The following is a 13994-nucleotide window of genomic DNA, read 5'->3' on the forward strand; positions in this document are numbered from 1 at the left end:
GTGGCGGTGCGGTCCCTTACGGCACTGCGTAGGATCCTACGGCCTTGGCGTGCATCCGTGCGTCGCTGCGGTCCGGTCCCAGGTCGACTGGCACGTGCACCTTCCGCCGACCACTGCCGACAACATCGATGTACTGTGGAGACCTCACGCCCCACGTGTTGAGCAATTCGGCGGTACGTCCACCCGGCCTCCCGCATGCCCACTATACGCCCTCGCTCAAAGTCCGTCAACTGCACATACGGTTCACGTCCACGCTGTCGCGGCATGCTACCAGTGTTAAAGACTGCGATGGAGCTCCGTATGCCACGGCAAACTGGCTGACACTGACGGCGGCGGTGCACAAATGCTGCGCAGCTAGCGCCATTCGACGGCCAACACCGCGGTTCCTGGTGTGTCCGCTGTGCCGTGCGTGTGATCATTGCTTGTACAGCCCTCTCGCAGTGTCCGGAGCAAGTATGGTGGGTCTGACACACCGGTGTCAATGTGTTCTATTTTCCATTTCCAGGAGTGTATTTGGCCAGGTTTGACTTTGATTGCTTTTATTTTATTTTAGCAACGAACGTGATCTCTCTGTGACGGAAATTGATATGCAATAATAAACAACGCTTTCAGATTTATACGACCAATGTTGGAGTTTCCCTTGTTTGCACTACTTGAAATTACAAAATGTGAGACACAGAATAATTCTATGAGAGAGGTCTGAGAGTACGAGTGACATTAGGCACACTGTGGAACCGTCCAAAAGATCGCGGTGCCGTAACAAAGTCGGCACCTCGCATCAGTACCACAGAAGATAATCATGTCTCGTTGCATAGTGTGACGACCAATAGGAGGCGCTGGCGAAACCACGCCCTCTCTGCCGGCACTGCACCGCTACCGCACGGAGGCCAATATACAGCCGAGCAGAGGAAGACACACCCAAGTATATGATCAACGATTAATACAACAGTAATATTTGCAATATTACACCAATGCCGTTCATGTATTATGCTGGACTTTAACTGTTAACAATATGTCTATGTACTGTAAGTGAAGAGTTATGATACTCTGCATATAGCAACACTTCAATATCCAGATACAGTTCTAAATAGTCAGAAAATTCCTGTGGAAACGGACTATTCGAATTCAAGTAAACCTCCATAACTGTACTGTAATGAAGTGAATCAATATTTTACACGTTCTAGTCTCCACTCGTTCTCCTCTCGGAGCAAATAAAGGACCCTAGTTTTCCTGACGGTTGTATTTTCGTCAGGTACAGCTACACGATATCCCGGATAATGGTGCTCAAAACTAAACATCTCTCCAAAATCATCACGTAAACAAAGAGGTATTCTATTTAAACTATTGTAGAAAAATAATGACAATTTATACTGCTGCTTCACCTAGTATCATTACGTGTTGGAATAAAACAGCAATGTCTCAAGTCTTACTGGTGAAGAGTAAGGTATTCCGAATGTATTGGATGAAACTGCTACCTGTTCATGAGCAGGTCCCCTTAAACTACTTTTCTGCCACGTCTATTCAGATTTAGCATGGTAATGAACTCTGTGGGTAACGGTATTGCTCACCAGAAGTTAACTGTCGTTGTGATTTATAAATTAAAGAGTACATGAACATTCTGAAGGACTTGAAAGTAAAACAAAATCTTTTTGTTATGTTTATAGCAGCTACTGTACATTGATTTTAGTACGATGTAGAATTAAAAAACAGATATTTTCTCGACATAAATTAGCTTGTCTGAAAGATAATTGAAGTACCCCTAGTGAGGGGGCTGGGTTGATGAAATGAGACTTCATGGACTGGGAGGGTATGTGATGTTATTGCAGTGATTGATGACAAATTCGATTTTATAAACTTACAAAGAACTAGGCAGTATGAGCCCACTTATCAGTATGTTTGACTCTTCTCTGGTGTGACTCAGGTAGTCAAGAGTATCATAAAGCAGTTGCATCCTGGCCTGGGGCCAGCTGTACCACGACTGTAGTAACTGATTTTTGATGTCCTTGACATTGCCACTGGTAGGGAGTGGGCGTCCGAGCTGGTTCCATACACGTTTAATTGTGGACCGATCTGGTTGTCTCGATGGCCACGGGAGTATCTCGACATAATGCAGGCAGTTCAATGTGACGCGAGCCGTGTGTCGACTAGCGTTGTTCTGCTGAAAAATGGCACCGCGATACTGTCGCATGCAAGATAACACATGAGGACGGAGACCTCTGTGACATACTGTGGTCCCGCCAGTCTCCCCGAGCTCTACTAGCAGTGACCTGAAATCACACCCTATGAGTCTCTAAGCCAAGACGCTAGCAACAATACCGCTGTATCTGCCTTACACATTCCCATGCAGTCCAACATCATCCGCAACTCGAGGTTAACTGGCGCGGTTGCTCGGCGTGTTTGGTCAGGGGACTCGCCACCGCCCTTCGTAATAATAAAAAAAAAGCAAAACTCTCGTCGATGGAATCTGAAAGATATCATGTGATATTCGTACTGACGAAAAACGATGAAGAAAAAGATCGAAAGAAAGAAGACACAAAACACAAAGGTACTTAACGTCACTACCTCGAGATCGCTGGCTCTCGGGTTCGATTCAAGGCCATCTCGAGAATGTTCTTCACTTGATGACTGAATGTTTATGTCGTCCTAACCACTCAATCTCAACTTCATCAGAAACACGCGCAAGCCACAGAAGTGGTGTCAAATAGAAAACCATGCACAGGGCGAATCCCAGAGGGGCCTCCTGGCCAATAATGCTATGCTGTTCTTTCACTTCAGCCCAACATCGGGCCACTATCACATCGGAATGCCCACAAATCAGAATACTGTACGACGCAACCAGCCGACCAAATCGAGACCAACAATGTGGGCAGGAATCGCCGTCCCGAAACACCTGTGTCAGCGTAACGGCGAGAACAAACATAACATCATCACAAAAGTTCGAATTTGTTCGTAAGAATATAGGTAAGCAGATTGGGCATGTTGAGGAAACAAGACACAAAATTCCAGAACAACTTATCCTACGATACAGTTCCATTGTTTGGAGCCAGTGTCTGAAAGACTTTACAGACCACAAAGTAAAGGTAAACGCTCTGCTATAATAAGAACAGATCTCTGTGCGCCGTACCAAACTGCATTAGGGGTGCTCAGCAAGGTTGGACGGTAACTGCTGACACAATGGCGACTTTACTCAGGCGAGGCAAAGTGAATTTTTAGAAAAATGGTTCAAATGGCTCTGAGCACTATGGGACTCAACTGCTGTGGTCATAAGTCCCCTAGAACATAGAACTACTTAAACCTAACTAACCTAAGGACAGCACACAACACCCAGCCATCACGAGGCAGAGAAAATCCCTGACCCCGCCGGGAATCGAACCCGGGAACCCGGGCGTGGGAAGCGAGAACGCTACCGCACGACCACGAGATGCGGGCGAATTTTTAGAACTGGTAGTCGATGAGTACTGTGTATCGCACGTTCTGCCTCCCCAGTACCTCGCGTATGTATCATAAGTGTAAGATATGGGGGATTAGCGTGCATATCGTGACTTGAAGTCATATTTCCTCGGTCTCTATGCTAATGAGTGCGGAGTTGGCATCCATCGTGTTTATATCAGACGATCATCAACCTGAGCGCACTCTTAAAACAATTGTATCTCAATTCTTGTTTGCGACACGGACATTTCTTCTGCAAGAAAACGCGGTCATCGTTGGCGAAGGTATCAAAGATGAAGGGATGCAGGTGTCCGCAAGAGCATTCACACAGTCCATAGCTGTGATGGTGCCTTCGATCATTAGCACAGGTCCCATGGAAGCCCAGGAAAATTTTCCCCACAAGTAATGCTGCCTCCTCCCCCTGCCGACCCACTGGATGCGTCCATGGTGCGGTGCATGTTTCCACCAGTTGTTCACCTGGATGACGGCGTATCCTGAGCGACCGCTAACCTGGTGTAACAAGAAACGTGATCCGTCCGATGAGGCACCACCTTTCCAGTGATCCACAGTCCACGATCGGTGTACTCATGCCCACTATAGTTGTACATTTTGTTCGTGAGGCGATTTTTTATCGTACCATCTAATGGTGGGCGTTTGGCCTTCTCTCCGAGGCCCTCACCCGTTTTAAATCTGTCATCCTTTCTTTGCATTTGTGTGGCTTGGTGTTCGTCTTTCCGCTTCATGTGTTCATCTCGCATTGTCTTTTTGGGTTGGACATTATAATGTGTTGCAGAGTGTCTCGTTCATCCTCTTTTATTCGTGTGATCAGCCAACCCAGCCCATCTGCTCTAAGGTTTTAATATCTTCCTCTGCTTTTCCTTGCGGTGTACGTTTTCCCCGTTTTCTGGTCGTTCCTTTCGTTTCCCCTTTCGGTGTGGTTCCCCATTCCTTTTCCCCCTTTTACTTTCCCAAACGTTCTTTAGGCGCTGTTTTACGTTGAGCCTTGTTTGCGTCAGGAGAAAGGGGCTGATGACCCTGTAGTTTGGTCCCTTTACACCCCACACCAACCAACCACTACAGACGTAACCGACGATGACGTTGGGAAAACTTGCGAACATGAAGGGCTCGTCTGCTGTTGAGCTCCTTGTTCAACAACGTGCGCTAAACGCTATGATCCGAAGCACTTCTGCCTGCACCAGCGCCCTTCTCTGTCGTCAGATTTGCCACAGATCGTCGCCCGTCCTGATTGTCGTGGCGAACGAGCCTCCAAGTCTCTGAGCTCTACGAGGCGTGCACGTGCGATTCGCTGTCGTCTGCTTGTGGTTTTACCGGCCTTGAGCCACTTTGCATCGATGCTCACGACAGGGACACGCAACCAGCTGACCAGCTTCGACGTTTCCAAGATGCTCATTCTCAGGCGCCGGGCCGTAAGAATCTGTCCTCTGTCATCGCCGCTAGAATGATACACTATTCATCGCTGTTCCGCTTACATACTCCCCTTACTGCGTCACGCTACCCGAAACGCCACCGGGCGGCATCCAGCATCGGGGTGCCTGTGGTCGTTACATTTTGTCTCATCGGGGTAGATAAAGATAATGCCGAAAGTTCTTTTCACGGAGTACGTCGGAGAAGCCATGCAGTATGGACGCGGACTTCGCTATGGCTGCAGCAGAAGGTGGATGCTGACATGTCGCCCGGCAGAGCGCGGCCAGTGGGTGGTGCCCCGGTAATTGGCCTGGCCGGCGGAGCGTGTCGCGGTCACGCCGCCAGCAACACGCTGCCGCCGCTTCCCGGTGGCGCGGCTGTAAATAAAGACGTGCAAAGTGATGGCCGCGCTGTCGCGCTGCTCTCGGACTAGCTACTTGTCACGCGTAACCAGTCCTACGCTCCTAGACTACACTGAGTGATGCCCACGTGAGCAATACGGCCCCCGGTTTTATCCTGGAGAATTCACAAACATCCACAGGGCTCCAAACCGTAGAGTCTTGCTGTTATAAACAACTGTTAGATGTAGTCTATACAGTGCGAACGCCTTAACCCGTAACTACATTCGTGGGTTAATTTACGACAGGCGTTCAATAAACAATGCAACATATTTTTTTTCCGAAAGCTGGTTAGTTCTATTCAGGATTCCAATACATTATTCCCACTCTATCGGCTACATAATCCTGTTTATCGATATAACCTCCGTTTAATACGACGGCCTTTCGTCATCATACTGGGAGGACCTGGATGCCCGCATGATACTACTCTTCTTGCCGACGTCGGAGCCAACGTCATGCTGCCTCAATAGCCTGTACTGCTTCACGCGGAGTACATCCTACATAGGGTCAAACATATGGATGTCGGATCGCGAGCAGCTCACTGGGCAAACATCTTTGAGTACCGCAACTAGTGGAAGATTGTGTCAGCACTATCACCAGAGACGCCCAGTTGCGCAACAAGGTGTTTGATCAGGTGCAGATCTGCTGCTGCTACCAATGTATAATTTGGAGCACCTAGTGACAAAAACCACGCAAGTGCAAGTAGGAGTAGAACACTGAGGGCTTCATTATATGTGTCGATAACATAACTGAGTACCTCGTTTCGCCCGGCTATGTATTTATTCTAATTATTCTAATCTTCAATTAGCCTGTCTCTTCTACCCCATCTCTCTGTCCACCTTCTCACCTTCTCCAGCACCCCCCCCCCCCCCACTCTCTATCCATCTCCTCCTCTCCTTTCTGTCTCCACGTTATCACGCTTACCCCAATAGGTGGCTGATTGTTCTTATCCCCAAATCATTTCTTACAATGCTGTGAGTGATATGTGCAGCAAATTTGATTAAGACGAGCATACTACCCGTGGCTTTGCCCTCGTACGTATTCCACACGTATTTGTACAGGTATTTCACCTGTATCTCAAGTGTATATCGCCCTGCAGTTTCATTTGCACGCAGCTCAATGTTTATGACGCCGTATTTTCTGAACTATGAGCTGCCCACTGATATAATTTTGCAGGTATAGTGGCTACTGTCTGAGAAATGTGTTGTGAAAAGAATTGGTAATAAATTAAAACACCATGCATGTTGTAGCTGTTTTTCACGAATCTCAGTGTTTATGACACCATATCTTCTGAACTATGGGTCATACAATGATATAGAGGAGTAGGTACATTTGAAACGTTCCCTTTGAACAATTATACATGACCGTGCTTAAACTGACACACAATATTTTTAGCGCAACGCAATCTTTCAAAAATTCCTACAAAAGAATGGCCCTGACTAACATTAACCTATACCTTTCACAAATCACTTACCTCACCAAAAATCTTCGTTACTCGAACTACTGCCTTACAGCGAGCGCCACTACTGCCAGCTAAACAAAAGATTCAAACTACTGAAGGCACTAACTACTGATAGGCATAGTTAGCAAATGAAAGATTTTGATAGAGAACAAACAATGTATTTACCTTAATAGTCATCAAAAGTCATAATATATGTAAGAGTTCATAACATCCATTCTTACAAATATCAAAACTCCGCCATTTCTCTCCCCACATCCACCACTGCTGGCGGCTCACCTCCAACTGCGCAACGCTACGCGCTGTTCACATCCCGCTGCCCAACACTACAATGGCAGACAACAATGCAAACTACCCACAGACTGCACACAGCACAGCCAGTGATTTTCATACAGAGCGCTACGTAACGTTGCCAATAAGAAAACATAAATAGCCTACTTACATAGCCCCCATGCTCCCCACAAAAAAATTTACAAATTGTTTTGGGCAGTGGCCAATAATGATTTGATAAAATTTTTCATAATTACAATAACACACTTATTGATAAAATGTTGGTCAAAAGCTAAAATTTTCTCACAGTCCATAAAGACAATCCAGATCGTTCATTACAGTAAAATAGCAGTGTTTTTCTCAATGTCTGAGCAGTAAAAGAAAATGCACACGGAAGTAGTGGATTTACATGCAGTCTTGAAGAAGTAGTGTTGTCCTTCGAACGGAAAGACAGTGCTGACTCTTGACATGCAGACAGGTAATGGGCCACAACAGAGCAAACCCACCGCAGAGTCAGTCGAAGTTTTGAAGAATATTGGTAGGTAGGTCATCACAGAGTAGACCCACTGTAGTCCTGGTAGAGAGTATGGTATTGGTGGACCATCAAAGATGCAGACCCACTATAGTCCTTGTAGAGATAATTGTATTGGTGGGCCATCAAAGATGCAGACCCACTGTAGTCCTTGTAGAGACGGCCAGCAGCCATCTGTTGCAACTGTGCAGTTGCCCAATCACCATCGAAGAGTCTTGCGGACAATATAGCAAGTCCATAAACCACAACTTGTGCACTCACAAAATTTTTGGAATTGTCCTTAGAACCAGCAATGCTGTTATCCAGTCCCTTGCTGAATTATTAACACACGTGCAAACACTATCAGTCCCTACTTCTCACATATTGTCCATATACTATGACCAACAGGAATGTGTGCAGTGAAATGGAACTTACAAGTTACTTAATTTGATGAACTGGTGTAAATTACAATTTTATAACATAAGAATACAATTACAAAGGTACAAAATACATCATTAAAGAACATAACAATACAGATAACATTTGTAGTACAGGCTTTACAAAAGAATCGAAATAACATATACATCAGTGTTACAGGAATTATGACATGAGTACGTACATAAAAGATCAGAATAACTTTCGAAACATCAACTTCACACATGTGCATTAAAACAGAACAGAATAAATAATGTCTAAGCATATTTACAAGGTAAATAACATATTATTAATGCCAATTATATTTGAGGATAACAGTATTCCTCATCATAGTGAATGTAGCTTAGTATTAGAAGAAGAAAAAATTCTATGAAACTACACAGAGACAGGAAGAAAACAAATACACAATGGTACATACACACAAAGCAAAATAATACAAAAGGAAAGACAGGGTTCGTTTTCAGTGTGACATTGGTACTGCAGTCCAACCCAAAACTTCATTCCATAGATCTTTCATCTTATTTCAACATTTGTTTCCACCAAAAAAATCCTGTCCAAGCATGCTTTCTGTATTTATATGTTTACATATTTCTTACCTCATTATTTATTTTCCATTATCTTACATCATTTATTTCCAAGAAAATCCTACCTAAACTTGTTGTCTCTAAAACCTACTTTTTTGTTCATATCCTCTTTCAAAATACTTTGTTGGGTAAACCATATTCTTATAGCTTCTCAATGCATTTCTCCCAATTCATCACAACTCGTTCTCTTATATAGCCTACCCCATTTTAAGCTAACTTAAATCTACTGAGCTCAGATATATATACTAAGGGACGAGGCAATGCAGCAGCACAAAACAATTAACACAAACATCAATGACAAAAAATTCAAATTGGCAAATCAATTGCAATGTTACAACTAATATAAGGCACTGTGCAGCAAACAAGAAAAATAAATCCGTAGTAAAACTGGCTTAACAGCGTAATACAAAGTCAAATTCAGTAACATTATGCCTGGCAAACAGCAGCAGCAATTGCAATAACTTACATCTTTACATGACAAAGCTCAAGCAGAAAAATATTACAGTAAAGACAACAATGCAGATAAGGGAAATGTCTATTCACATCTTAATATCTATGTCATTAAAGTGGTGCACCACAACTTATTCTACAAAATAAATTACCAAGTACTTGAAAAGAAAATTACGAATGCAGTTCCTGTGAAGGTAAATGTCTTTTTGTGCTCCCTCATTTTTTTGAAAAAAATTATTATCTACTCGATCTGTATGCATAAAATATCTATATTAGTACATCCATAAAATTTTATTTTAACCAATGCTGCAGTGCAGCTAGAAACTAGATATTAAACAAAATGAGCAAACTTCCAACTAGAAAGACAATAGCCGTGAAATGTTTCTCATCGTTTCATTAGGCATTTTAGTAAATATCATAAATTAAGAGCTCCACAGTATAATCATATGTTTTCAAGTTTGAGCGTGCTGTATTTTCGATGCTTTCTACAAAGGAATGTCAATAGCGAGGGTAATGGCCTCCCTTTTTTTTTTCTACCTGTGCCTCTGAAAAGGCACACACTAATTGCTTTTTCTCCAGGCGTCTGACACAGCTGGGTGCCCACGATGCATTACGTGCAGGTGGTCACTTAACTTTCTTACGGAAATATTTACGACAGCAGTTTCCGCTACAGTGGCAGTCTCATATAAAAAATTTCACAGGTCGAGAACTTGCGTTGCACATGTGTAGATACAAAATCTTATGAATATAACAGTGTCCAAAAAATTTTCGCCAGCATTGTGATACAGTCACGCATTTACACACATTTCATAACTCTTAAAGTACGATTCTTGGTTTCCAACATCCTTTTTCACAAGTCGGAGTCCCTAACCACTATTCATTATTCCTTACCTTATTACAGATATAAATATTCGTCGACACTTCTTCAATATTTCAACATAACAGATACATAGCATAATCAAATTCCTCATATAGCATCAGCTTATTGACCATAAACATACCTCAGCAGCATAATACACATCGTCTTCGTAAAAATAACATCATAACACCTCAGTCAAATCTCAAAAACGTCGTAGCTTTCTGCAATAACTTCAAAACCTAAAAAAATTCTCCGTTCATTTAAATAGTGTCATCCACCTCAAACGTACTTTAAATATCAGGACCCATACCAAATACATCATTCAAAGCTCTCATAGTATCACAATGATTCTGAAAAAATATGAAGAGTTCACAAAGTACATACAAAATACAATTTCATAAATGTGAAGTTACCCAACTGTGTAATTGCGTAAACATGTGTCACTGATGTAGTAAAAAAAATGTTTGTCTTTCAGTTAAATGATTAGATAGCTGTGTAATTTATGTGTTGGAGAAATATGGTACCGATGTGTAAATTTGTATAAGCAAATACCATATTAGCTAGGGCTCCTTGTGTTTGCCACACACATGGTACACAAAGTAAGCGTGTACCCCCCTGAGGATTAATGTAATTATACCCTCAGGTGTTACAGATTACAGCAGTGGAATGAAATGTATCACGGAAAACCTTTGTATCATTGTACTTGAAATATATTTAAAAATAAATGATTTAAGTGTAAAATTAATCACTCAAATACGTGTCCTGTAGCGCTAAATGTGCGTCTTGTTGCAACATAATCTCTCTGGAAGTGTCGTAGTTATCGTCCTCCGAAACCTAAGTTCTGCAGAAGTCAATGTACTTACCTCATGATAAAAAAAAGTGAAATGCTTTGCGTATAGATATCTTAGTTATTTCGCTTATTGCCCTGATGAAGAAAGTACTGTGCTGTAACGTATTGTTGTGCTACGGAAAAGGCTGTCTCATTGTAGCTATACCACAAAAGTTACTACTGAAACATATTTTACTTTACAGAATAATACATAAAAACTGTGCAGATATAAAACAGATACACCGCAAAAGCACCGCAAAAACAACAATGTAAATTGTGTCACACATTAGTAGCGTCGTGATATAATCGTGTAGCTGTTAAAGAAACCAAATGCTAAGTCATCTTTAATCTCACAGAATGTGCTTCAAATAAAGAGTTTCTTTTCAAGTAAACAAAATGTTGCATTAAAATCTCATTAGCAGTGTAAGTTCTAAGTATGTAAGCCTTATAGTCGTTACGTAATCGTGCAACTAACAAGCAAGAATGTACACACAGACAATAACACTGTGTCCTCTGTTCACTATAACAATGCATTCGTAAATACTGTCTAAATATGTCCCCTAGGTTCTAGACTGGATAGTTCATTTTAAAACATAGTAGCATGTTAACAGTTTCTAAGTGTGACAAAGAGTACTAGTAATGTAAAGTGAAAAGTTATATGGCAAAGACAAAGTTAAAAAGCAGATTATCTTTCAATAAACGGTTTTACATGTGAAATGTGGTGTAAACCTTAACCTTTACTCTTCCTAGTACGCAGTGTTTCAACTTCGACGCAATTATCATGTGGTATACGTCGGTAAAGAATACTGGAATTTTTCTCAAGGTTAGCGTCTATGTAATTTTTCCCTGAGCCAGCTGGCGCACGTGGCTGCCTGCAGTGTGAGTCATTGTCTGCTTCTTTGTTGGCGCGCGTCGTTATTGGGATTTGGAGACCTAACTTCTACAAATTCACCTTGTCGAGAGGGCCCTGCTCTGTTTAAATCCCGCCAGTTCTGATGAAATTCAGGTCTGCCGTTATGATTATATCGGCTGCCGTCATGTCGGTAGTTTCTTTCTTGTCGGTTACGTGGTGGAGAATTTGTCCCTGAATCATAAGTGCGCGCTGGACCGTTGCGTCTAAAGTTATTCTGTCTCCCCTGATAATATTTATTTTGGTTCCTATATTGTCTGTTTCTCTGATTGTCTCTGTGATAGTCATTACTACGGAAATGCGATCTTTCGCTGTAACTACACTGCTGGCCACCGTAAATGCAACACCAAGAAAGACAAGAGGTAGCGCAACAAAATTTATTTTGTAGATAACATGTTGACCAAGTATCAAATGATTACGTTTACAGACGTCTGTGACATGTGGTTCCTGCCAGAATCAGTAGCCAGGTTAGCCGCCATTGTTGGAGATCACCGCTGCCACACGTCTCGGCATTGAGTCAAAGATACGTTGGATGTGTTCCTGGGGTACAGCAGCCCAAGCAGCTTCCACACATTGCCAAAGATCATCTGGTGTGGCAGCTGGGGATGTAATCTGGGTCACTCGTTGAGCAACCATGGACCACATGTTTTCTATCGGCGAAAGATCCGGAGAGTGAGCCGGCCAGGGAAGCAATTCAATCTGGTTATTGACGAAGAACCTTTGGACAATGCGTGCCACGTGAGGTCGCGGATTATCCTGTTGAAATATGGCTGTGGCCGAGCCCTGAAGGTAAGGAAGGACAACTGGCTCCAGCACCTCGGATATGTAACGCCGGCTATTTAAAGTACTGGCAGTGCGTACTAGAGGCGTGCGAGAGTAATATCCAATACCGCCCCATACCATAATACCCGGTGCAAGACCAGTGTGGCGGTGCATAATGCAGCTGTCCAGCATCCTCTCTCCACGGTGTCTCCACACTCGAATCCGACCATCGTGGTGCTGCAGACAGAAGCGTGCCTCGTCAGTAAAGACAACGTCATTCCATTCTGCCGTCCACATCCGTCTGTCATCACACCATTGGCGACGGAGACGTCTGTGGTTCTGCGTCAATGGTAGACGAAGCAATGGACGTCTTGCGGACAGACCACTCTGCTGTAAACGGCGTCGAATGGTACGCGCAGACACTGGATGATGTGTTACAGACGCAATGTGCTGTGCTGTGGTTCGGGATGTCACTGAGCGATCCGTCACTGCCATGTGCACAATTGGCCTATCAGCACGTACAGTGGTGCACCGAGGTGAATGCGATCGACCACGTCGGTCCGTCGTACCCTCCTGCATCCAACGGTCACATATCCACATTACAGTTGTTTGGTTTCGTCCAACACGACTAGCGATTTCTCTGTATGATAATCCACAATCTCGGTAAGCCACTATCCTTCCTCTGTCGAACTCGGATACTTGATCAAACGATGTTCGCTGTTGTCTACGAGGCATAACTGATCGTCTTGTGAAACAACCACAAGGTAAACACGCGTGCCGAACGTACACTCGTCGAAATCGCCAAGCCTTAAATGGCGCTATGAGGTGGCGCCACAGGCGCGCGTGATGTGCGTCTGCGCTGAAATTCTAATCAGTTGCATATCTCATCGCTGCATACCCATGGTGTAAATTTCACTTGATTCGGATGCTTCCTTCAGGGTGTTGCATTTACGGTGGCCAGCAGTGTATTATTACTCTGCCAACGGTTTTCATACGGGTGGTGTCTGTTTTGGTCACGATTTGTGTTGTGAGAATAGCCTTGTCGCGTCCAGTTATTATTTCTTTCATCGCGGAATTGCGACGGATGTGACCTGTAATTGTTGTGTTCCTGTTTTCGCGTTCCGCGATTCTCAGTGTCAATTTCTAATTCTTGTAAGAGTCCCTGAAAAGCTTCAATGTCGTCTTTGCAACGTCCTGCCAAAAAATATGTCGTAAATGTTCAGGCAATTTGATTAAGCAAATGCGGATGAGTTCTGAGGGGCTGTATGGGTTTGACAGGTACTGATTCTTGTGCAACATGTCTTCAAAATATTTCACAAGACTGGAAAATTCAGATTGTTCGAAATGTTTCATCATTATGATGCTATGTTTTACTCGGTCTTGTGTAGCTTGAGACCAATATGATGATAGGAAGGCATGATAAAAATCTCCTTCACTGTGACAATCGTGAATGACCGATCGCATTCTTACAGCTGGTTCATTCTCCAAGTAGCCACACATAAAGCCGGCCGAAGTGGCCGTGCGGTTAAAGGCGCTGCCGTCTGGAACCGCAAGACCGCTACGGTCGCAGGTTCGAATCCTGCCTCGGGCATGGATGTTTGTGATGTCCTTAGGTTAGTTAGGTTTAACTAGTTCTAAGTTCTAGGGGACTAATGACCTCAGAAGTTGAGTCC

Source organism: Schistocerca nitens, chromosome 8 (assembly GCF_023898315.1).
Source record: "Schistocerca nitens isolate TAMUIC-IGC-003100 chromosome 8, iqSchNite1.1, whole genome shotgun sequence".
Classification (NCBI taxonomy): domain Eukaryota; kingdom Metazoa; phylum Arthropoda; class Insecta; order Orthoptera; family Acrididae; genus Schistocerca; species Schistocerca nitens.